General features: G+C 39.7%; 1 long non-coding RNA gene across 1 annotated transcript in view; it reads right to left on the bottom strand.

Annotated features, from left to right (window-relative positions):
* Positions 1-3,797: 3,797 nt before the first annotated feature.
* LOC121873726 overlaps positions 3,798-24,336 on the bottom strand; it is an 82,184-nt gene continuing 61,645 nt past the window's right edge. Inside the window, exon 2 of the long non-coding RNA XR_006090298.1 lies at positions 3,798-4,391. This is a non-coding gene — a long non-coding RNA (uncharacterized LOC121873726). The remainder of the gene's footprint in view (positions 4,392-24,336) is intronic.

Raw genomic sequence — 24,336 nt, 5'->3', positions numbered from 1 at the left:
ATTTACGTATTAATGTAAACAAAAGTGCCTTACTGATGCCTTTATCGGCTATCCTTCAGTCCGTTTGTCAGTCCATTCGTCTGTCTTTCAGTCAATCAGTCTTTCAGTCAGTCAGTCTTTCAGTCAGACAGTCAGTCCGCCCGTTAGTCAATCAGTCCGTTCTTCCCAAAATACATCGCAAACATCGCCCCCAAATATTACTATCAATCAACCTACTCGCTAATTGTTGCGTTTTACTTGAAGTAATACTCTAATGTCAACATAAATTACGTCACAAGTAATAGACACGGCTGGACCTTTATTCTTGGGTATATGCTTCGACCATAAGGAAAAGCCAGGTTGGTTAAGAGGCGAGTATACGTTTGCCTGGCGTAGGTTTGAGGGGGAAACCAGGAAGGTGTTCTTGATTATCCTCGGTGGCAGAAAGTAGGAGACATCATGTTATCTGTCTAGAGTGGAAATACTGGACGCCTGGTGATGTTAACTGTTCGTGCTGGCGATGTTGTTTTGGTTCTGGTGGTAAACATGTCCCGTTGAAAGATCAGAGGGTAGAATTTACCTCTCTCTCTCTCTCTCTCTCTCTCTCTCTCTCTCTCTCTCTCTCTCTCTCTCTCTCTCTCTCTCTCTCTCTACATTTTACTCTTTTCTCTTTCTCCTTTATAACTTTTTTTTCACAATCAGAAAACACGCAATCTGTTTTTCCACCTGCAAATGTTGACTTAATTAGCAGCCATGGGATGTAGTTCTCTCCAGGTAAGAAAAAATTAACCCGCACAAACAATCAACAAAAACAAGTGAAAATTGTTCAATACGCCTCTGTCTTTTGCAATAACAACGACTTGATTGCTGTAAAAAAAAGTTGGGGAAGGAGATCCAAAGATATGTGTTTTATTCGCCTTTTTATTTGTATTTATTTTTTATTATTTTATTTTATTTTTTTTTTTTTTATACATATATATATTTTTTTTGGCGTTCGTCTCGAGTTGATGACGGGGTGCTGGCACTCTGAAGGCTTTAGACTGTTGGGTTGGGTGCGTGGCTTGGGGAGGGTGTGTGTGTGTGTGTGTGTGTGTGTGTGTGTGTGTGTGTGTGTGTGTGTGTGTGTGTGTGTGTGTGTGTGTGTGTGGGGGGGATGGGGAGGAGGGAAGGAGGGCGAGTGAGAGAGTGGGTTAGGGAAAGAAAATGAGAGAGAGAGAGAGTTAGTCAGGGAGGGAGAGATATAGTTGTTTAGAGAGGAAGAAAGGATGAATAAGTTTGGAAGGGAGGGAGAGAAAGAAGATGAGGGAGTGAGAAATTGAATTACAGGGGGAGAGAAGGAGGAAAGACAAATAAAAAGAAGTAGATAAATTAACAAAAGAGAGAGAGAGAGAGATTGCTGGTAGTAAACAGTAAAATATTGAAAAGGAAAAAGAGAAAGAATGGGAAAGAGATCTAGTGAGAAAGAGGAAGAGAAATGTGTAACAGACAGTCAGATAATTAGACAACGAGGCAAATAAAAAAGAGAGAGAGAGAGAGAGAGAGAGAGAGAGAGAGAGAGAGAGAGAGAGGAACATAATGATCAACAAGAAATACTCGTATCGTGGGCTGGCGTGTTCTCTTCTTCAATTATTTTGATTTGTTATTTTCTTTCATCTTATTCCTCTAATCTTTTTCCTTTTCTTTCCTCCTCATCCTTCTCCACAGTTAATAGTCTACTCTTTTTTTTTCTCCTCCTCTCCTCCTTCTCTTCCTCCTTATCCTCCTCCTCAGTCCCTTTCCTTATTCTTTTTTAATTTGTCTCTCGTTCTCTCCATCCATAATTTAAAGTAAAAAGGAAGAGACAATTACAGTAAAATTCAAGAGAAACAAATAAATTGAATAAAAGTCGAGAGAAACAACAAATACAACAAAAACACTAAAACAAATACAATAAAACTGGAACCAAACAGAAATACCACCATTGACCCAGAGTGGAACAACCAGTCTTGTACACGTCTTGAACCTACACGGCTATTTATTTCTTTTGTCCTCCCAGTTGATACATGAGTGAGATTTTCCTCCTCAATTCACTTCCCTTGTTTCCTCTGCCTAGTTCTTCTTCCACAGTGAGAGATATTCAGGAGTATCTTACCATTCTTCCTCAGTTCACCTCCCTTGTTTCCTCTGCCTAGTTCTTCTTCCACAGTGAGAGATATTCAGGAGTATCTTACCAGTCTTCCTCAGTTCACTTCCCTTGTTTCCCCTGCACAGTTGTTTTTCCACAGTCAGGGATATTTAGGAGTATCTTATCATTGAGTGATGTCTTTAACCCGTCTGTGTGTTAGTGTGTACTTGTGATGGATTAAAGAAGCGTCAGTGTTTGTTGAGAACGCTTTGATTAGTGGACTGTGGTCGCCAACCCTCGTATATTGATTGTATGATTGATTGATTGATTGATTTGTTGATATTTTATTCACGCAGGAAGTAAGTATTGTAGTCCATGTAGTACTGAAGGAGGTGGTACTTTTTTTTTTCTGTGATTTTTTTTTGTCTCGTTACTAGTTCCGTTGTCATGTAGTAGTGTTGACGTTAGCTTGTGAAGGCCATTAGATGTATTTATAGTGAACATTCTTCGTTGACAAGCCAGCATTGAGTTAATATGGCCAACAATACATTAGATATATATACTATTCATGCAAACTACCTCTCTACCATACTATTACTAACAACTTCTATTTTTTCCTTACATAAATATGGGTAACAAAGGTAATACAATCCGATTTAAATAACTTTGTTTACTTTTTCGGGCTCGTGCACCATATGAAAAGGTTTTACCCTCCAGATGGCATCAGCTTCGCCGTGTTTGGAGACTGTAATATAATCACAAGGATAAAGATATCTTCCTAATTGACAGACAAGATGCATGATGCCACAAAACATGAGCCATTAAAGTCATGGTATCAGTTTTCTGTCTCCCGGATGATCTGGTTTCCGATGGTTCTTTGTGTGTGTGTGTGTGTGTGTGTGTGTGTGTGTGTGTGTGTGTGTGTGTGTGTGTGTGTGTGTGTGTGTGTGTGTGTGTGTGTGTGTGTGTGTGTGTGTGTGTGTGTGTGTGCGCCGAGCAAGTGGGCTCATGCTGTCCTTTGGTCCGTCTTAAGGCATTACACGAGGATGCTGGTTAAGTTAAAGCAGTAACTGTTCTTACCTACTCCAGTGTATGAAGCACCTGGCAGTATAGTTGCAACGCGTAGTTTACTGTAGGGCATGGGAAGGTTGTTTGGCGAAAGATGGAATTTAACCATAGAAAGAAAATAACACTTTCCTATGTCAAAAAAAAGGAGAAATTATCCATAAACACCTTCCCATGCCAAATAAAGACAAAAATTACCCATATAAAAGAGAGATACTTACCTTCCGTGGCGAGCGTGAGGAGTACAGTGACCATCAGCACGAGTAAGGATGTAAGGGTCATCTTTCTGGGAATTTCTGGCGTCAGGACTGATGTGTGTTGTTAGTAATTGGAGCCTCACTCGTCTCCACTCTCCGTTAATCACTCTCCCCTGTGTTGAGTTTCAGAGTCGGTGCCTTAAAGAAACCACACTGAGGGGAGGTTCTTTGTTGGTTCCCATGATGATGTTCCTTGGTATGATTTTTCCTCCATTATCTCATCATGATACACCAACGTATATATTCTCTCATACACCACCTGTAAAGATTCACGTCGTTCTTGGTTTTTCGAAAGATTAGTTTGTTTTCTTCTTGATTAAAAAAAATAATCACAAATAAAAAAATAACTGGAAAATAGACTTTATTCTTATGTATTTACTTTTCTATGGAGGAACCGTTTTTTGTTTGTTTATATAGTTCTAAATTCAATAGGTATATATAAGTGTTTTTTTCTGCTTATGTTTATCAAATTTTTTCTTAAAGTTACAGAAAATCACTAGATCAATTTTTTTCGGGTTTTACTGCTTAGATCTGTTCAATTTTCCCCGTCACAGAAAACTTACTATGAGATTTTTTTCGGTACTAATTGTTTATCTTTCTTAAAAAATCACTATAATGGCATTTATGAAAGTTTATGTTTATTATATCAGTTCAGTTTACTATAGTCTAAGAGAGAATATTAAAGAAAATTAAGGTTTTCTCTTTCTTTCTCTCTCTCTCTTTCTCTCCCTTTGTCTTTGTCTTTCTTTTCTGCTGAATTTCTTTTGATCTCCCAAGAAAAAAAAATCTTAAAAATCCCCCAAGAGGTTTTTTGTTCCTGTCCAGATTTTCCTGTTATTTTCTCTTCCCTTAATCTTATGGTGAGATCAGTGGGAATTCCCAGTACAGACAGCTCCTTCAGCGTAGGTCATTATCAGGCTCCTTTAGGGTCCTTCACGTCACCTTGTCCCCAGTGTCCGCCCACCTGTACGAAGAACGGCTCAACTCTGAAAGGAGACGAGATTAGATTAAGAAACTTTGAGACGTAAAGACATGATGCTTGCGAAGAAGGTAATTTTACTGGAAGAATGAAAGGACTCCAGTGCGTGAGGGTGTCGAGTCATGTTTTAGGCTCACTGGTGGGGGGATGAGAGGTGGAAGGGGGCGATTAGTGGATGGGGTGATGGGTGGATGGGAGGAGTGATGGGTGGATGGGGTCAGTAGGTGGGTGTCCAACAAGAGATGTTTGGTACCAACACAATGTTACGTCTTTTGTATAAGTATATATTGAGGTGTTGATAACTTCATTTACAAGTGTCGTTCTCTACACCTCTGATTCCCTTTGTATATCTATCGCTGTCTCTCCTTCCTTTACTCCGTCTTGTTATACTCTGAATGAGAACTGGTTTACAATCATCATCAATGGACACCGCAGGAACGAAATTACTTCATAAGAATTGATCAAACTCATAAAAAGAGAAATTTCATGTTTGTTTATTTGTAAATGAAAACCTGGTGAGTGTATGAAACATATTCTAACTCCATAAATTATTGGAAGAATGAAATTTTTTGATGATATTGGAAAAGCTGCAACTGAAGAACAGTGGCAAAAAGTGTGAGAGCTGCAGGTTTCATAAAAGGAAAAAGATACCTTTCAGTACTTGGAAAAAAAGGAACTCGATTCTGAGAGCTCTACAGTTTTTAAAATAAAAATCCTCTCCCACAGATTTAAAATAAAACAATGTCAATATTTATTCATCAGTTGTCATTTGGTTGTATAAATTCAAAGGTCAACTACGAATCCCACTTTTGCTGGGGCTGTTGTTCGTAGCTTGTATAAAACCTGAGGAATAATATGCAGCAGTATGAGATTAATCGGTGATCAGCCCTAATTAACGTACCGTATAAAATGTATATTATGGTTGTATGTATGTATGTATGTATGTATATATGTATGTATGCATGTATACATGTATGTATGTATGCATGTATGTATGCATGTATGTATGTATGTATGTATGTATGCATACAGTATTGGCGTTGTATTTTTCATATAGTTTATGAACATAATACAATATTACACTCCAATCCCCTCTCACTTGTGTGTGTATGTGTGTACAGTACTGCCATGTGTGTGTGTGTGTGTGTGTGTGTGCATTTTAATTATAATTCAGCGGTCCACAAACCGTGAACCTCAGGTCGGGTCCTGCCTGTAACACGATACATAACGGCCAGCGTCAGCCCGGCTGGCAGGTCAACTAACAACAATGCAACATGAACCTAACCTAACCTAACCAAACCAAACCACCTAACTTAGTTTCATTAAAATCTAAACTTCATTAAGCCCGTACCTCACATGTTTTCATATGCGAAATTATTTAAGACCAAAATTCGTTTCTTCACAAAGTCGACGAGGGAAAACACGCCGGTCTTATCACGCTGAAACAATGAGTCACAAAGTAAAGAAATTAAGGTTCATCATCTTCTGAGGCCTTAGAGGTGTTGCTGGTGGAGTTTAATGAAAATATGGTCAGACTTCCACATACCTGAAGACAATGTTGACACTGATATAAACGCGTTCCCTTGTTATATATGACCACCAGACCAATGATCCCTTAACTTTAAAACAAGTCACCTCGTTGTTCTTCACTCCACCCATGTTGAAGAGACTTGAGGAGGTTCAGGGTTAGATTTATTACAGTATTTGTGAGAACTTATAACACATTACCCGGGATGATGTTCGTGAAATCATGACTGGAATCACGACTGTCCAGTGAACACCTGCTTGAGATACTGGCGTGGGTACAAGGGTGAACATTACAACACGGCACACGGCGAAATTGACCCGTTTATTCTGCTATTTATAACGTGTGTTATGACCTGTGAGCTAAGGGAATTACCTAACCTAACCACCAGTACAGACCTCACTCACGCCCTCGGGCCCACAACCCCCCAGAGAGGAGGAGATAAACGCCACCAACTATTTTTCCTGTGTTGCTGGTAATGTAAAAAAGGAATATATTTTTAGTGAAACCCCCTTAGTAAAACATTGACAGCTTGGACAGTGTCAGGCATTGGTCTAACTCAATGATTATATGTTGACAGGAGAATGAGTCTAGTTACCAGCTTCGAGCATCACTGCGTATATTTCTATTAGATAACCAGTATATTCCAGTAAGATATAACTACTTACTACTGTGTTTAATAATACCCCATGTGTAATTGTCATCTCAGTATATATAAAAAAATAAGAATAGTCTCTGTTTATTAAAAGTATATTAAATCGTTGTCCGCCATATGTTGAGAAAAATTGATGAGAATGTTATGAGAATTATCTTATACGTCGATTCTCTCTTCCGTGTGGCCCAACACTGAGGAACACCCTGGCCCGCTGACAGAGTATTTCGGAAGTTGATAACCTCCTCCACCACCCCCGTTTCTTCCTCTTCCTACCATCAGCGCCACCTCCTTCTCCTCCTCCTCCTTCACCACCTCCTCCTCCTCCTCCTCCTCCTCCTCCACCACCACAATCCCTACCATCACCCCCCCCATTCCACATTTTCTCTTTTTTTTTCGTCCTCTTTCTCTCCTTACTTTACCTCTCCTATTAACCTCCCTCTTCACCCCTCATCCTTAATTCCACCACTCACCGTCCCCCACCCTCACCCCACCCTCACCCCACCCTCCCACCCCCCACCACTCACCCCCACATCTCTCACCCCCCACATCCATCCTTGAGCCTTGAGGAACTAATTCGAGAGGTAGGGTGTTGCCCAGGGCGGTACTACTCTGATCTCACTTACACCCTGTCTCTTTCTTGAACTCCAGCCTGCAACCTTTGACCTTTGACCTGTTATTGAAGAAGAGTGTGTAAATGATGAATGACTGTGTGTGTGTGTGTGTGTGTGTGTGTGTGTGGGTGTGTGTGTGTGTGTGTGTGTGTGTGTGTGTGTGTGTGTGTGTGTGTGTGTGTGTGTGTGTGTGTGTGTGTGTGTGTGTGTGTGTGTGTGTGTGTGTCTGTGTGTGTATGGAGGGTGCGTTACATAAAAACATGTTTGCTTCATTATAGTTTCACTAGAGTCCTGTGCTTCCGAATACCTGTACGTATTTCCGTGTATGATCATATAATAGGTGAGTGTATATATCACATATTATACCATCGTTATAATCCATCCCCAGTGTATTCGAGCGAATACACATTCATACCAAATACACACTCATTTCCTTCATATCTACACACACACACACACACACACACACACACACACACATACACACACACTTTGCACAAAACTGTTTATATACTGTATACACACGTTATGCATGTATGGATGAAGTTTATTTGCACACTAAATTCAACGTATAACATTCAACAGTTTGTCTGTGTATGTTTGTGTGTGTTTGTTCATGTTTTTATTGAGTTGTAAAGGAGAGAGAGGTACAGAAGTGACGCTGTTGTCAGTTCTGTTTACCTCCCCAAAAAGAAGAGAAATGAATAAAAGTGAACACGGAGAGAAATGGCGATAAAAAAAAACGGAGGTCAAAATAAATGTGGCCGTGGAAGGCAGAGAGCAGTAAAAAAAGTAATAGAAAAAGATATATCAAGAGAACACGGGCAGTAAAATAAGAAAAATACAAAGGAAAGTAAATACGACACTCTGATGAAATATAAAAGCATCCCTAAAAATTGTATATTTACTCGAAGGTAAAGAGAAAAACGAAAAGACTAGTTTTAAACATTTCGTATTTTTACGGATTCGTTCAGAATAGAAGGATATATATATATATATATATATATATATATATATATATATATATATATATATATATATATATATATATATATATATATATATATATATATATTTTGTAGTGTAGCATAATATAGTATAACAAGAACCACTAGTAAACAGAAACACGGAAGTATCCCAGCGCTCTGATGAAGATTCTGTTGCCTAATTGTAATTACATAATATATGAACTCTGTATCATCTGTGATTTTTTGTGCAAAGAAAATCTACGTTTACAAATATAGGTATTACTATATTATTTATATCCGTTTGTGTTTATCCCACACTAGATCGAGATAATAGTTCGATGAAACCTTGAAACACAACTGATATTGTTGCTAAACAACGATAATTTTATTTATACGGTTATTGCTATTACATAATATTAATTATTTTTTATATGATAAAATATTTGCCTGTTTCAGTAAGGACGTCGTTTACTATCATAATACAAAACAATCATCAACCGAGGGGATGTAAACTCTGCCAGCCAGCCGTTACCATGGTAGAGTAAACAGGGAACTAGTGACACTGTTTCTGTAGATTAATGTAGTCACCGTTAGGGAATGTCTCATGTTATCGTTTTCTTTAAACCCCCAAAAATCCTACTAGAGGTTCCATAACAACATTAGGTCTATTTTGGCGCGATTTTCACCAAAAGTTTATCATGTTGACCTTGTTACATCTTGAGTAAATCTAGGATTTAGTGTAAATCACACACACACACACACACACACACACACACACACACACACACACACACACACACACACACACACACACACACACACACACACACTTTCTGGCAAGGTATTGGATGAACAGCGGTACTGCTTTACTTGGACAGTTCAGCTACGTCGTCGTCCCAAATATATTGAGTGATACCACGATGATAGGGTCAAGCCTGTGAGGGTAAGACACCAGTACAGTACCTTGAAGTGTGCAGGTGGTGGGCTGACTGACTGGGGTGGTCCACTAAAGGGGGGGGGACCATTACTGTAGGGTGTTCCCATTTGTTTGATTATAAATTATATTAAATTATGTATAATGCTACTCACCCATCGAGCACTACAGATCAAACCACCAAAGTTCTACGTTTTTTAAGGAAAGTTCCAAGACTGAGATTCTATTCGAAGTTGGAACAAATGGTGTGTTAAGTAAGGCTTTCATTTTGTTAATTTGAAGACTTTGGGCGAAAACTTTAATTGCAGTACTGTATTTTATCTCAAGAGCATTAAAAGTAGGTTATTTTATACTGATGAAATATGAATATTCATTATAACGACAATGTTACTCTTGGTTAGGTTAGTGGATATTTCAATATTTTATTTAATCTTTCTTAATTAGAAATGTAAAATCACCCACAACAGAAATATATCTGACTTATAACTTTATAGAACTCGGAAAATCATAGATAGATAGATAGATAGATAGATAGATAGATAGATAGATAGATAGATAGATAGATAGATAGATAGATAGATAGATAGATAGATAGATAGATAGATAGATAGATAGATAGATAGATAGATAGATAGATAGATAGATAGATAGATAGATAGATAGATAGATAGATAGATAGATAGATTAGATAGATAGATAGATAGATAGATAGATAGATAGATAGATAGATAGATAGATAGATAGATAGATAGATAGATAGATAGATAAAACAACACAGTAAGACGACATTCAAAACAGTCCAAAACATTTTACTCCAAGTTTGACCCAGAATTTACCACCTTAATTTTGTCTCGACAAAAATCTTGTTGACAAACTTTTAACGATGGTGATAAAGTGGCCGAGTTACTGAAAGTGTCGCGCCTCACACAACTATACTCTTATACAAATATACTGTACTGTACTAGATGCTGAAAAGGGGAGAGGAGAAGAGGAAGGGAATGAAAGGGAGGGGATGTTAGAGAGGGGAGAAGAGGAAGAGAATTACAGGGAGAGAATGTAAAAGAGGGTGAAGGAGGAAGAGAATGAGTGTGAGAGAGTGTAAGAGAAGGGGAAGAGGAAGATAATGAAAGGGCGAGAATTGTAACAGAGGGCGAAGGAGGAAGAGAATGAGAGTGAGAGAATGTAAGAGAAGGGAGAAAAGGAAGAGAATGAGAGGAAGACAATGGAAAATGAGGCGAGAATGGAAGACTGAGAGAAAGGGAGAGAATAAAAGAGGGTGAGAAAGAAAGGGAATGGAAGGAAGGAATGGGAGACAATGTGAGAAAGGAAAGAATAAGAGAGGGAGAGAATAAAAGAGAGGGCGTGTAAGGAAAGGAATAAGAAAGAGAGAGGAGGGAAGGAGGGAATAAAAGCGAGAAAGAGAATGAGAGAGAATTTGAGTAAGGGCATGTAATAAAAGAGGTAGGTGGAGAGAGAGAGAGAGAGAGAGAGATGGAGAGAGAGAGAGAGAGAGTGAGAGAGAGAGAGAGAGAGAGTGTGTGTGTGTGTGTGTGTACCTCGCCATCTCACCTTCACACTGAGGGAGGAAGCACTTAATCTCATTTACTAACATTGGAAAATAATCAGGAGAATGCAGCGCCGCTCATTACTAGGGAACAACGACCCGGCCAAGATTGAAATGGAAGGTTTCTTATGTAGGAAGGGGCAGAGGTTCCCGGTACAGGTAGATCTTCTCAGTACAGGTAGATCTTCTCGGTACAGGTTGAAATTCCTAGTACAAGTAGATTTTCCCGGTACAGGTAGATCTTCTCAGTACAGGTAGATTTTCCCGGTATAGGTAGATGTTTCCGATACAGGTAGATCTTCCCGGTACAGGTAGATCTTCCCGGTATAGGTAAATTTTCCCGGTACAGGTAGACGTTCCTGGTACAGTAAGGCATTCCCGGTACAGATAGATGTTCACAGTACAAGTAGCTTTTCCCGGTACAGACAGACCTCCCAAGTACAAAATTCCATTATCACCTTGAAGGAGGCGAGGAACACGAACAAGATAGCGGAAATTACTGTTAGCTGGAGTGAAGTATTCATTTATTAGTGATCTCTGACGTCATGAGTTTGGGTTGGGGAGAAGGAGGTGTTGTAATAAGGACCACATACCTCCAGTAGTCTAACCGATGGGTGAAAACAATAGGTGAAAACAGTCTGACTTGTGACATTGACCTCAGAGGTGACCAGCGAGGACCCATTCTATCTCACACTGGTGTAAATACTCTCCCAGGAGAGGATGAAGTGTGTTGTCCATTGATTGCATAGCGAGGAGGTGAAAGCCTATTATTGGCCTTTGGCAACAATGCTGCATAGCCAGTGAGCGTGATATTGTCGACCTCCTCCAGATCTTACAGATAACAACAGTATTATTTGTGAGAGTAGTACAGTCTCAGGTTCTATTGACAAGATCCTTTGCCATTCTAGGAGTCAGCTGTAACGACAAAGTAACAAAAAATAAAAACACAATCACTCGGAATATCAACAGATCTGATATATATATATATATATATATATATATATATATATATATATATATATATATATATATATATATATATATATATATATATATATATATATATATTGTCCCTTAAACTGACGATTCTACCCGAATACATCTAATTGATTCATCTAACCTAACCTAACCTATCCTAACCTAACCTCTTAACCTAACCTACAGGTCAAAGTTAGTGTCGGACAGAACAGTAGTAAGACTTTGTCGTAACTAGATGCTCGTTCCCTCATTTCCAGTAAACGAGGAAAACTGAAGTAGGAATGTCTGATATTGCTGGTCTTGGCTACTAAGAGTAAGTAAACAGGGGAAGGAGATACTGCAAGTTGATTTGTGTGTGTGTGTGTGTGTGTGTGTGTGTGTGTGTGTGTGTGTGTGTGTGTGTGTGTGTAGAGATTAGAGAGGAGAAATAGCGAGTGAGATGGAGAGATAAAGAGCCAGAAGTGAGCAACAGAGATAGAGACGAGAGGTTAGAGACAGTGAAATATAAGGAAGAGTCAGAAAAGAGGAAAGTGAGAGAATTTGGAGATAAGAGAGAGGAGAGAAAGAGAGAGAGAGAGAGAGAGAGAGAGAGAGAGAGAGGGGGGTGGGATTTGATCGTAGGCACACACACACACACACACACACACACACACACACACATTACAGCGACCTGATTGCAAATGTACACATTCCAGTGAGTGGAACACAGTCCAAACAAACACAGACACAACAAGCTCTTCGTAAGTCAGAGAAGAAAGAGAGAGACAAACAGAAAGAAACGAAGAGACAGAGAGACAGAAAGAAAGGAAGAGACAAAATGACAGAAATAAGAATAGACAGAAAACAGAGAAACAAACGGACAGACAGTGAGGTGGAGACAGAGAAAGTGAAAGAAACACACACACATACAGGCAAAATTAATATCAAAAGAAATCCCCAAAAACTGATAAGCGAACAGAAAGACAGACAGCCAGACACACACGGAGAAAAATGGAACTACAAATTAATGTAAAAAATTCAATAAGTAAAATGGGAAGGAAGGAAAAAAATACATAAAAATCTATTGAAAGCGAGAGAGAGAGAGAGAGAGAGAGAGAGAGAGAGAGAGAGAGAGAGAGAGAGAGAGAAGGAAATCCCAGATGACAAAGACATATGGATAATAAACGATGAAGATGCATTTCGGATAGTGAATGACGGAAGAGGGAAAAAGCGAGAAACGTAAAAATGGAAAGAGAGAAGGCGAAGGATAGGAGAGAGAGAGAGAAAGAGAGAGAGAGGATAAAATCGCAGCAAACTAATGCACAAAACAAACGAAATAGCGGATGCACTTGGGCAAGCGAAAGAAAGAAAGTGAAAAGGTGTGTTAAAAGAGAAGACGATAAACGAAAGGATGAAGATATAGTAATAGCGAGAAGAAAGACAGATATAGAGTAATCGGAGAGAAGAAACAGAATCAAGGATAGTAAAGGGAAGTGAAAAGGTAGATGGCGAAATTGGAAGACGTGAAGAGAAAGATTGAGATAGATGGTAAGAAATAGTAAACGAGAAATAACTTGAGACATTCATTGAGAGAATAACGGGGAGAAGTAGAAAATATTTGATAAAGGGGGGTAGATAAGGGGAAAATTGCAAAGGGAGAGAAAAACTAAGAGAAAGAGAGAGAGCAGGAAGAGAGGGAATATATTGTAGAGACTTAAACATAGCAAGGAGGAAATTGTAGAAGGGAAATGATGTACAGTAGTTAGAGAAATAACAGGAAGAAGTGAGAGAAACAAGAAAGGGGAGAAAAAGAGAAGAGGAATTGTAGAGTGCAAATGGTGTAGATAGAGAAATGGTGGGATGGAGAGAGAGAGAGAAATAGAGAAGAAGAGAAACAGCGAGGAGGAAATTGTAGAGGGCAGATGGCCGGGGTTGTGTGTCATGGAGGACCCGGCTGATGGCGACTGACTCGGGAATTGTTGGCTGGAGACACACAGCCCTGATGACTCCCACCACCATACTGGTGAGACACACACAGCCCTGATGGCTCCCCCACCACCACCACCACCACCACCATACTGGTGAGACACACAGCCCTGATGACTCCCACCACCACCACCACCATACTGGTGAGACACACAGCCCTGATGACTCCCCACCACCATACACACACACAGCCCTGATGACTTCCACCACCACCACCACCACCACCATACTGGTGAGACACAGCCCTGATGACTCCCCCACCACCATACTGGTGAGACACACACAGCCCTGATGGCCCCCCCACCACCACCACCACCACCACCACCACCATACTGGTGGGACACACACAGCCCTGATGACTCCCCCCACCACCACCACCACCATACTGGTGAGACACACACAGCCCTGATGGCTCCCCACCACCACCACCACCACCATACCAGGAGACACACAGCCCTGATGACTCCCCACCACCACCACCACCACCACCACCATACTGGTGAGACACACACAGCCCTGATGACTCCCCCACCACCACCACCACCACCACCACCACCATACACGGGAGACACACACACAGCCCTGATGACTCCCCCACCACCACCACCACCATACTGGTGAGACACACACAGCCCTGATGGCTCCCCACCACCACCACCATACTGGTGAGACACACAGCCCTGATGGCTCCCCACCACCACCACCACCACCACCACCACCACCATACTGGGTGAGACACACACAGCCCTGATGGCTCCTCACCACACCACCACCATACTGGTGAGACACACACAGCCCTGATGGCTCCCACCACCACCACCATACTGGAGACACACACAGCCCTGATGACTTCCACCACCACACCACCACCATACTGGTGAGACACACACAGCCCTGATGACTTCCCCACCACCACCTCACCACCACCACCATACTGGTGAGACACACACAGCCCTGATGACTCCCACCACCACCACCACACCATACTGGTGAGACACACACAGTCCTGATGGCTCCCACCACCACCACCACCACCACCACCATACTGGTGGAGACACACAGCCCTGATGACTCCACCACCACCCACCACACCACCACCATACTGGTGAGACACACACAGCCCTGATGACTCCCCCACCACCACCACCACCATACTGGTGAGACACACACAGTCCTGATGGCTCCCCCACCACCATACTGGTGAGACACACACAGCCCTGATGGCTCCCCACCACCATACTGGTGAGACACACACAGCCCTGATGGCTCCCACCACCATACTGGAGACACACACAGCCCTGATGGCTCCACCACCACCACCATACTGGTGAGACACACAGCCCCTGATGGCTCCCCCCCACACCATACTGGTGAGACACACACACCTGATGGCTCCACCACCACCATACTGGTGAGACACACAGCCCTGATGGCTCCCCCACCTACACCATACTGGTGAGTGGCGGGGAGGAAATAGGGAGAAGGATGGGAGGAGATGTTGGACACTAAAGAAGAGAAGGGAAGATGGGAAGTGAATAAAGTAGAGAGGAATATAGGAGAGGGTGGTGGTCAGAAGGAAATAGGATAGGGTAGGATTCAGGGTAGGTAGGAGAGGCTAGAGGGAGAATAGATGGGAGAGGTGCGAGAAAATATGGAAGAAAAAGGAATTATTGGCGAGAGAATGGGAAATGGAAAGGGATGGTGGACGAAAGGGATGGGGGGTAGGTGGATGGGAGGTGATAAAAATGTGGAGAGAAGAAGAAAGAAGGTGGAAGGAAATTTGGATACGAAGGGTGAGAAAGGAGAGCGGGAAATGGAATAGGGGAAGGGAGAGAGAAGGAGAGAGGGGGAGGTAAGCAAAGGTGAGAGTTAAAAAGTGAGGAAGTGGATAGGTTGAGAAACGAAATTGAGATGTTTGGATAGATGACGAGGAATGGAAGAGAGTGGACGGCATAATAGAAGAGGCAGGCTGGAAATGAAAGTAAAAGAGTGAAATAAAAAGGAAAATACAAATGGAAAAGGAGATAGGAGGGAAAGCGGATGTGAGAGATGAGAGAGGAAGGAAGATAAGTGAGCGTGAAAATTTGGAGGAAATATGATGAGAATTGCAGTATGATAAAATGGGAAACTTGTTATGAGATAAAAAAAAAAGAGTAAACGAAAAAATATGAATAGATTAGAATAATAATGCAATGGAGAAACTGGCTGAAACGACCTGACAAAATGCATTAGTAAATACATTAAAATTGGCAGAAACAAAATATGGACATTAGGGGGGAAAAAGATGATTTTAAAATGGATATTCCTTAAAATTACCAAAGAAAACGAAAAAAAATAACTATAGTTTTGAAAAAGTATAATACGATTTAAAGTAATGGATCTTATAACTTAATGTTTATATAAAATAACTACATAGTCCACAGTGAGATAGAAAATTGACGTTTTTTATTCCCTTAACAAATAGGGGGAAAAAATCCCTCCTCGCCAGAAAATCTAAAAATATTGGCTAAAAAGTGGGCGTGGCGGTCGATAGTAGCCCGAGGCGACAAGGGGACACCAGACAGGAGGAGTAGAAGTGACGGGGGGCAGCAGCGAGACCATACGAGGACGGAGGTAACGAGGACTGTGAGAGAGAGGTCTGAGAAACGAGAAGCAAGACTAAACACAAGGACAATGAGATGATACCGACGGTTAGACGAGAACGGAAAAACTAGGATAAAAAGACGAGGACAGGAAAACGAGGGAGAAACTAGAACAAACAGATGAGGAAAAGACGATGATAAACAGAGGAAAAAGACGAGAATAAGGACAAAGGAGAGAGAAGTGAGGAAGATAGAAAAAGTAAACTGGATGAGGAAAAATAACTAGATTAAAAAACAAGAAGGACACAGGTACAAGGCACGAGAAAAAAGAGATAAAGATTTTATGAAGAGAAGATAAAGGAGGAGAAGATAGTGAAGGTCGCGCCTCCTCCCAGGTTGTGGTACATCACCTGCTACCACCTGACTCACCCACTCCTATTACTCTCCTCTGCCACACCTGTTACATCTGTCCACACACACACACACACACACACACACACACACACACACACACACACACACACACACAGATATATGTATCGTAGGAGAACTTATGCACATATTTCCTGACACTTGTGCTTGCTTCTTATCAGTGGGTTGGGTAAAAAATTACTTCAGTGGAGCTCGATGTAGGACTGGCCCTGGGAAGACCTACAGTGCCTGATAGGTTCGAACAAGTAATTGAATCACTATCGCAGTGTACTGGATAGCTCAGTGGTAGCATTCTTGTCTCTATATCGTGGATCCGGGTTCGAAGAGAGGGTAGTATATGTGTGTGTGTACCAGTTAAGTTCAGGAAACATTCAGCATCAAACAAGAGAAGAAATATTATTCATAGATATTGTTTATATTTTTTTCCTGGTTGTATTTGGATATCGTCTTCAAACACATTACAATTGTCGGAGGGTTTTGAGTCAAGTACAGGGGTTGTCTTATTTAGGTGATGGGAGTCTCACGCCTTCAGTAAATGTCGAGCCCAAATCATTCAGGAACTTTAGTACAGGTCACCCCAGAACCCAAGAGTCTCTGACCCTCCTGTAGTGGTCTAGATCTCTGTAGGTCAAATTATTCTAGGTCTTGAGGCTCTGCACCCCTTGTGTGGTTGAGCTGCACTGTAGGGAGACAGCCGTGTTCTGGTGAAAGGAAGCTTGTGGTGGGCAATCTCATACCAACTGCCTGCCGTCCTTCCTGAGCCACGCTATGATTAAATCTAGGTGCCAGCCACATCCATATACATGTATCTCTCTCTCTCTCTCTCTCTCTCTCTCTCTTTTGTTTGCTCTATATATATCAGTATATGATAGTGTATCAGTTGGACCGGCCCACAGTGTCACAGCCCCACTTAGCGTTATATCACCCCCTGACACTGCTTATACAAACAACACTCGTATCCGCCGCCCCATCTCACCTCTCTATTTCTCCTCACTTACTGCCCTTGTTCCATCCTCCCCCCCCGTCCACACGCGTTATCCCAAGTAATATCTCAGATAATACTTGGAGGCTCACACGCTTCTACCGTATTTTAGAGGCGTTTATGTCTTATATCGCCGAAAGGGAAATACATTTTTACTTTGTGAGAAAAGAACAAACTTAGAAATTCTTTGGGTGATAATGTTGGTCGTAAATGTTGTTGTTGTTGTTGTTAGGTTGTTTATTGTTATAGGTGTAGCTGGTAATATTTTTGTTTGTTTTTGTTTTAATCTTCTTTCTTCTTCTTCTTCTTCTTATTCTCCCTCGTCCAATGTATGAGCAAGAGGCGTTTTCGTTACCCATCCCGTGTTTGTGTGTTTATCTGTCTGTTTATTAGTGTGTGTGTGTGTGTGTGTGTGTGTGTGTGTGTGTGAATAATAATAATAATAATAATAATAATAATTAACGGTTTATTGAAAGAGCTTGGCAGAGAAGGCTGAAAATCTACAGTTACATATTTGGAGAATGGGTTACGAATTACAAATAATATACAAGTAACATAAGTGACACAAATAAGACATATAATAACTAGATGGGGAAAGGCTCAAACTACAGTTCGTTTCAACATAGTGACAGTGTAAGGAGCAGTGTGTGTGTGTGTGTGTGTGTGTGTGTGTGTGTGTGTGTGTGTGTGTGTGTGTAAGTTTTTCTGTGTCTGTAAGTGTGTGTGTTGGACAATCCAATCTCTATCACACATTACATCGTACAAACTTTGATTGAATAGAATGGAAACTTCTAGGTATCATCCTGACCAACCAGAGCTATTAATGTATTATTTCAAGGTGATAAGGTCAAAAGACTAGGTCACTGTTACCTAAAATTAACCGCGTGTTGTGCTATTGCCTTGTGTCGCTTTTGTTTTTGTTCATACTTCCCATCATAATACTGATATAATTTAAGTAAGATTATTGGTATAGCGAAAGGAAAATATATGGTTTTGTTTGTCTGGTTAAATACAACGAACTCACAAAGACACTTAACTCTTATTTTAGGTCTGGAATAGAATTTACAATCACAAATTCTAAAGGGAAAAAGATGGAAAAGTTTAATCACCTGCAATAATTCCACGGATCGAAGGCTATTACTTTACGATTTGTCCTTAATTGAGGATGTAATTTTATTTCTGGTCTAATTTGCATCGATCTTTCCTTGAATTCTCATTGTGGTGTTACCCTCAGAGATTTATTTTTCTAGTTAAATGTTATTCCCAAATATCTTTACTGTCCTACTGTCTTTTTTTCTAACGTGTGTGTGTGTGTGTTGTAGCTGTTGTTATTGTATATATGAATTTATATTTTGTTGGCTTTGAAAACATTGAAGTATATTGATGTCTGTTGACGTACGGAAATTTTCATTGCTATACGTCTCTCTCTCTCTCTCTCTCTCTCTCTCTCTCTCTCTCTCTCTCTCTGTCTCTTCAACTTCTGCATGAATTTATGGTTACGACGGATCGAAAGTTACTAAGATAACGTCGTTTTGAAAAGTCTGTGTCCTCGAGAATCACAATGAACCGCTGGAACGAACCATGTGAGTCCTCTGGTTCAGTTTTGATTTTCAACCAATAGATGGAGCTTTTTACAGCACGAGTTAAAACAAACGGCGCCTAGTATAGTTGCCGGGAGTGTCCCAACAGGTGGAGCTATTCACGCCTGGCGACTTTATACACAAATCACTAAATGTGAGAGCAGGATTAAATTATAATAAAAACATATAATTACAGTATGAGACCAATACCGTAGAAAGTAATATTTGATTACCATACTAGGTCAGTGGTGGGCAGACCAGTTAGTGGGCCATCATCTCAGTGGGCCACATAAGTGACCCTCCATCATCTCAGTGGGCCACATGGGTTCTGGATCAACGAATCGGGTATTTGGTATATTCAAAAAGAGTGATACAATCGAAGTCTTCTTACAGTAATTTTTCAGACCCATGAAGCTCCGACAACTGCTTTGAGATGTTTCATGAATCAGTGTCATGAACCGCAACAATTAGTTTAGTTGCCTACTTTCTCCTTAAATTAATTGAATATTTTTATATGGGTAAAGGGGGATTGGAGGTTTAATCTATGTTGTGTTTTTTTTCCAGGTAGGTGAAAGTTAACAGCTCCTCGAGGGACCGTAACACATCATGGTTCAGGTATGTCTAAGTCAGTTTTATATATATATCAGATATCGTTGTTTTTGTATTTACTCGGGACTTTTGCGTCTCACGGCCATATGTTAAAAGTGAATTAACTGTCTGGAAAATCTCCTCAATACGATTTTTTTTTCGATTATCAAATTTCGTGCGTTCATAAAAGTATTGGAATCTGGACGCCAAATTTTGAAGAGGATTGAGGCTGCCCAGATTCTATCGCAAAAACAAGAATATTTTATTTCGGAATATAGATATCTTAAATTCTTCTGCTATATTTTCGGAAAATAGATATCTTAAACTCTTCTGCTATATTTATAAGATATCTGAAGACCTTACGATACTCTCAAGAGTTATGGAGATCCGATGTCAACAAATCAGCAAACTTCTGCTCGCTCCTGGTGGATGATTCTGACCGTATCATAGCTTATTTCGATTATAGCTTTGATACTACAAGGTATGTAAAGTTGAAGGTTGGTATTTTGTGTTTATTACAGCTGTGATGTAATCAATTAAAGAAAAAGAGTTTACAGTCTGACTGATGTGTATTAATTTTGGCCAAAATGTGAGTTGCTCTGGCAAAGCAAAGTGAATGTTCAATATAATATCTTAATTTTTTTTCTCCATTATTTCATGTTCAAACTTGGATATAAATCATTCCAGAGATGATAAACACATTTTAATTAGATAGGTTAACCCAAGAAAACCTTTACTGACCATTTACTATGATGAAACATATTTAGAATCAGTTATATCCTCCATTATTTTTTCCTTTTTTTCAAAATTTCTATTTGGAAGATATTTTGGTTAAAACTCACGTTTAAGTCCTACATGGGATAATGTTATTTATTTTTTCATTCATCTATAGCTCTCAGAGGTTTAATCTAGGTATTGCAGCATTAGATTCTCATATTACTTGAGCTATTTTCTACTATGAAGAGAGAATCAAAACATAAAAAAAGGCTATACATACTCTAGGTGTACAAATTTTCCCTCGTATAAAGTGGATATGAAACATCTAAAATTGTGATAACAGCAATGAATTTATAATACAATGTTTCAATTTACATCATTATTATTTGCACTATTTATGTTTTTAGAGAAGTGATGATTGTTGCTGTTGCAGTCCTACCCAACATGTGTTAAGGTAAGTGTCAACAAGTATTGATAAGACATTTATAAAAATTTTAATATATATTTCATGAGTCTGAAGGGAAGTTTTACGTGGGTGGTTCAATGCTTTTCTTTTCCAATATGTGTGATGCTTTAGTGTTTTTGAAGTGCAAAGTAAAGTAATTGTGAATGTTAGAAAGCCATTATATAAGCAGTAACGTTTTACTATACCCTCTGCAAACACAGAATATATATATATATATATATATATATATATATATATATATATATATATATATATATATATATATATATATATATATATATATATATATATATATATAAAATTTGTGCCTCAACACGCTCACTGCAGGTTACTTCTTTGCTATAATGCCTAATGGGACGGGATGAAGAAGTATTCTATTTTAGATTCGAATAAGTCTGTTGTTTCAAGCACTGGGTAGCGAGTGATGGCAACCCTGTCACCTCACGCCGCTGGAGGTGTGTATGGTTTATATGTATATAAACTTGAGAGAAAATGGTCGGTTGGTTGGGAACATTAATATATGATATAGTAGAACATTTATATCGTCGTACAAAACTCTAAATCAATTTCAAGACCAATTTCACAATGAGTTTATTCCTGCGATAAACGGGACCGGCTCCCTTGAGACCAAGATGCAGTCATATATCAATTTACCCGCTAGAGCTGAAGCCCTCGGTGTTTGGAAGGGCATCACGCTCTCTCCAACAGAGGATAACTGTACGCATGAGAAAATAATTTGGTACTGGTTATCCCCTCACTAAGCCAGCATTTCCTGCCTTAAGCCAGCACAGTGAGGGAGAACACCAGCCATTTACCCAACAGTGATTTTCAGTTACTGGCCTCGCTCGTTACAGGTTGGAGCTCGTTATCTCTCAGTGTTTCAGTTAAGAACCCGTCTTGAACAATATAACCACTGCTGCCCATTTGTACACGCACAGACCGGCAACTCTACCGTCGATATTACCTTAATATTCTAACATAATTTCACAGATTTACAATTTTCATTAATTTTAGTTTATATTCCACACATATTAATCAATAGTTCTTTGATGTCTTTCTATTCCATTTTTAATTTGAGAAGTATGTGTCCAGTCCAGTTACATATATTAATATTTAACACGAGTCTCGGTCAATCTGTGTTCCGCTTCGCCAAACATCATGATAAATTAGATCCCACTACCAATTTATTTTCCGTGCTATAATATCGAATTTACTTCAGTGTTATATATCAATAATTGACTACTTCAAATTTGACTGCTCTTTCTGTTTTTTCCATAGTTTGTTTTTCTCGTTTTTTTATGAGTTCGTAATTTTTTTTTAGATTAACCATTGTAGTGTATACCGGTAATGTTGTTTCTCCTGTCACGGATTTCGTCACCAATAGTAAATACTTGTATGATATTGTTTAGAATATATGCAGTATAGCGCATCATATATTGCTGTATTAATGTTATATATTGCGAAAAATATTATTGTTATCTTGCAAAATTTGTTTATTTGCTAATGATTAATATTTTTATAACAAATGATAGTGGAGACAAGAAGTTCAGAAATGTGTTAATGTAATTTTTTTCTTCAAATATTGGTCATCTTTTTTTACTTTCTATATATAACAGGATGTCTCAGAAAAATGTATACATACTACGTTACAGAATTTTGTGGCAGACTATGCAATTTTTTTAGACACCTTTGTTTGTACGTGAGTTGCGTCTATGTTACACGTGCGGGAGCGTCGAAAGAATTGCCAAGTAACCAAGAGCTGAAAATATACAAAGAAGACACTGACTGGCGTGACAAGGAACATCTCGAGCAGACAGACAGACAGACTTATGGACACACGCCGCACGAGAGGTCTAAAAGTCATAAGGAGAACGATAAGACTACCAGTGATAAAGCGAGAAAATGAAAGGGGAGGAGAAGGATGGAGGAGAGGGCTTGGCAACCTGGACTAGATTTCAACCACGAGACTGATGGCTGAGAAATGACTAGGGGATAAAACAACAAAGGGTAAGCAAGTAGCATGTATTGATTTGTAAACACCACGCGATGACCCCGCTGAGGGTAGTGAAGTGTGTGTGGGGGGGGGGGGGGGACCTCCATTGTGGCTGGGGAAAGATAGTGATTTTGGGTTAGAGAAAATATACTGTTTTTAAGTTCGGGGAAAATTGGGTTTTGGTCAGGAGAAAGAGATGTGGGTTAATCTCAGTAATTAACTAAACAATCTCTTCCTCAAAATCTAAACACCATTTTCCCTCTAAACTGTGAATAAGAGTAAGTATTTAATCATAATAACAATAATCTTAGTACAAATTTGACTCCATTTTCTCAAGTATTTCTGAGTCTTGATCTTTACTGAGCCTCTTATATACGTGAGACGTTCTCACATCATCACTTACGGGAAAAAATTACAACAATATAAATCTTTGGGAATCCTTCTGTTATCTCACACAGTGTTTACATCCGCACCGAGATATAAACAAACATGGTCGTATGTTATGTTGGTCTTTACATATGCAAATTATGTAGCGAGCCAGCCTACTGTACTAGCACTACAACAATGTGTAAGCTGACAAGTATACACAACATCTCTCTCTCTCTCTCTCTCTCTCTCTCTCTCTCTCTCTCTCTCTCTCTCTCACACTAAGAAGCGAGGAAGCGTGCCAGTACTCATCAGTAAATGAATCGTTACAAACTTATAACTGATAAGACAAGCAACACGACTGAACACACAGTGGCTTTTTAACGAAGACTTCACACACAACGTTTTCATATATAATTCACACACACACACACACACACACACACACACACACACACACACACACACACACACACACACACACACACACATCAACGTTGTAACTGATGGTGGAGACTTATAACGTGTATGTTATCTTCACTACTGTTTTCCTTGTAATTCTTGTAACTATTTGTTTTCTTTAGTTTATTACCAAAATATGTGTACAGTATGTTGGTGTAATGATGAATTAACCAATGATGGGTAACTGTCCTTTTTACGGGAGAATATAGGTTATAGACAGAGCTCCTTTACTGACACATCCGTCGTGTCAGATACAGTCTTCATTTGTCCTGAACACCGGTCACTTTAGGCTGTGTAAGCAGATGTTGTGGTGCGGAAAGGACATCTGAATGGTATTTGCTACGTGACAGGAAACAATATGTTGTGTCTCATTGTCTATTATCTCATTACTTCGGGTGATGTAGAGTGTATAATTACTGTATGTATTTAACCCGCGTTTATATAATTGTTATTGTCTGTATATTTGACAGAGGCTAATACAATTCAGATATGATTCACACACACACACACACACACACACACACACACACACACACACACACACCGATTTTTACATATTTCACAAACATATTTTATATCTATAT

The sequence above is a fragment of the Homarus americanus genome, unplaced genomic scaffold (assembly GCF_018991925.1).
Source record: "Homarus americanus isolate GMGI-L3 unplaced genomic scaffold, GMGI_Hamer_2.0 scaffold42433, whole genome shotgun sequence".
Classification (NCBI taxonomy): Eukaryota; Metazoa; Arthropoda; class Malacostraca; order Decapoda; family Nephropidae; genus Homarus; species Homarus americanus.
The sequence above is the reverse complement of the archived record's forward strand: the minus strand, read 5'-3'. Positions and strand labels throughout refer to the sequence as shown.